We start from the raw sequence: 3,195 nt of genomic DNA on the forward strand, positions 1-3,195 counted from the left end.
TCCTTTCTCTTAATTCTTTCACCTTCTTTCATCCAGTCCTCCTTCCTCCTGCCCTCTGATAGCTGTCAGTCTGTTCCATGTGTCCATGCCTGTTTCTATTTTGTCAGTTTATTTTGTTCATTAGATTCCACATATAAGTGAGATCATATGCTACTTGTCTTTCTCCAATTGGATTATCTCACTTAGCATAATAATCTCCAGATTCATACATGCTGTGGCAAAATATAAGGTTATCTTATTGTTTTATGGCTGAGCAGTATTCCATTGTGTAAATATCATAGTTTTTTAATTCACTCATCTACCAATGGGTACTTGGTTTTTTTTCAGTCCTTGGTGATTATAAATAACACTGCAGTGAACATAGGGGTGCATATATTCATTCGAATTAGCATTTCAGGTTTCTTTAGATATATTCCCAGAAATGGGATCACTGGGTCAAAAGGCAGTTCCATTTTTGATTTTTTGAAGAAACTCCATACCATTTCCCACAGTGGCTGAACCAGTCTGCATTCCAACTAACAGTGCACGAGGGGTCCCTTTTGTTTACATCCTTGACAGTACTTGTTGTTAGTGAATTTAGTGATGATAACCATTCTGACAGGTATGAGGTGATATCGCAATGCATCTCTGTTTTTAATTTGCATCTCTCTGATGATTAGTTACATTGAGCATTTTTCATATGTCTACTGGTCATCTGTATTTCCTCTTTGGAGAAGTATCATTTTGCCCATTTTTAAATTGGATGTGTGTCTTCTTGGTATTGAGTTGTATAAATTCTTGACAAATTTATATTGCACCTGCAATATAAATATACCCATATTTATATTATACATGTAATATATAATATATATTACACCTGCCCAGCACCTGCCTATCTGATTCCTAGAGTCCAAGAGATGAGCTCTGAATGTCCTAACTCTGTACAACAGTCTGATCTTCCTGCAGGACTGAACTCAACAGGGAAGGGTCACAGGGAGTAGGGGGGATGGCCACGTGATTTGACAGGTGAGGAGTGCCAGCTGTTGTGTAAGGTAGGGAAGGATGGTCTCCTCTCCAAAGGTCAATCACTATCTGAGTTTTTGCCAAGACCTTCTCCAGAAATGGAGCACCCCAAAGGTCCCTGCTGGGTGCAACTAGCAGACCCCTCAGCAGGACTCAAGCATGGTAGTGTGGTGTCCCTGGGCAGTGCACTCCCTAGGCTGGTGCTGTAACAATAAGAGTGTTTGACCCTGGGAAAGTGGCATCTGGGTACTAGCAGAATCCCTTCTCTCCCAGGCTGACCGAATCCCTACTGATTTTTACTATCAGATGCTATGTGGGCTCCTTTCCCATCTCTGTTGATCTGGGTTGGGGATCCCTGTGTGGGGTTGAGCCCCACACTCTTGGAGGAAAAGAATTTTGCAGCAGAAATATCCCTTCAGCTTCTAAGAGGCTGAACTTGTGTGTGGGTCCAGCCCTTTCCACATCTCTACCCTTCTTACCAGTCTCTATACGGCTTCTGTGAATCCTTAGTTATAATACTTCAATTCACCTAGCCTTCAGTTGGTTATTCAGGTTGATTGCTCTATAATTTAGCTACTGTAAATTCATGCGAATGGGGAGAGTGTAGCTTCCACCTACTCTGTAGCCATCTCGGAATTCCCTGTCATATTATTTTTACTATATTGAGGTGTGTTGCACTTTGTTGAGAGTTGTTTTTTTTAATAATAAAGGGATGTTAAATTTTGTCAAATGTCTTCTGCATCTACTGAGGTGATCATATGATATTTATCCTCGGTTTTGTTGATGTGGTTAATTGATTTGGGTTTTTTTTTGTATTGTTGTTCAAGTACAGTTGTCTCCATTTTTTCCCCCACCAGTCCCCCTAACCCCAGCCATCCCCACCTCCAACCCTCAATCCTTCTCCCATTTGGCTTTGTCCATGGGTCCTTTATACATGTTCCTTGATTTCACTAATTGATTTGCAAATATTGAACCATCTGCATTTCCCTGGAATAAATCTTAACTTGATCATGGTGCATAATCTTTTTAACAAATTGTTAATTCAGTTTGCTAATAGTTTGTTGAGAACTGTAGGATCTATGTTCATCAAAGATATTGACTTTTACCTTTCATTTTTGTGTGGCTTTGGTATTATTTGGTATCAAACTCATTTCAAAGCATTCCTTCCACTTCAATTTTTGGAATAGTTTGAAATGTAGAGGTATCTTTTTTTTTTAATGTTTGGTAGAATTCACCTGTGAAGCTGTCTGATCCTGGGTTTTATTTGGGGGGAATTTTTTTTAGTACTGATTCAATTTTGTTGCTTGTAACCAGTCTTTCAGATTTTCTATTTCTTGCTGGTTCATCCATGGAAGGTTATATGTTTCTAGAAACATATCCATTTCTCCTAGACTGACAAATTTGTTGGCATATAACTGTATTGTTGTCAAGTTCTCCCTTTAATGTCTTTCATATTTGCCTTATATATTCAGGTGCTCATTTGTAGTGTGTGCATTTATAAATGTTATTTCCTCTTCTTCAATTGACCCCTCTATCATTATGTAATGCTCTTCTTTTTCTTAGTCCAGTCTTTGTCTTAAAGTCTACATTGTCCAATATGAATATTGATATTCCAGCTTCCTTTTTGTTTCTATTTTCATGGATTATCTTTTTCCATTCCTTCAGTTTCAGTCTCTGTGTGTTTTTCTATCTGAATTGTGTCTTTTGGAGGCAGCTCATAGATGGGTCTTATTTATTTATGCATTCAACCACTCTATGCACTTTAATTAAAGCATTTAAGTCATGATACCTAATAATTTGTTTTTGACACATGGTCTCTAAGTGTGAAGTGATCCTTGCCTGTCTAAAACGGGGAAACAGCATCAGCCCAATATATCTAAACACCATCATCACCAATGAAAACACACCCATTGTCTTAGGAAGACAGCACAGCTCATTTGCAATATTTTGTTATTAAACTAAAAGGTAGTATCAATATTTTTGAAAATGTAGGAGATTTCATCTTTTTCTGGAGATTTATACAATATGCAATAAAATGAGGGGAGTGGCTACCAGATAAATCACGGCTCTCTAAGTAGTGGATCCCAGATATGTGTCCTAGATGCGCACAGGATAAAAACTACAAACCTAGAGCAACGTTTGCCAAAGTTTGGTCAAGGGACCCTCTTGCATCAGAATTTCTAGACATGCTGG

The sequence above is a fragment of the Desmodus rotundus genome, chromosome X (assembly GCF_022682495.2).
Source record: "Desmodus rotundus isolate HL8 chromosome X, HLdesRot8A.1, whole genome shotgun sequence".
In the NCBI taxonomy this organism is placed as follows: domain Eukaryota; kingdom Metazoa; phylum Chordata; class Mammalia; order Chiroptera; family Phyllostomidae; genus Desmodus; species Desmodus rotundus.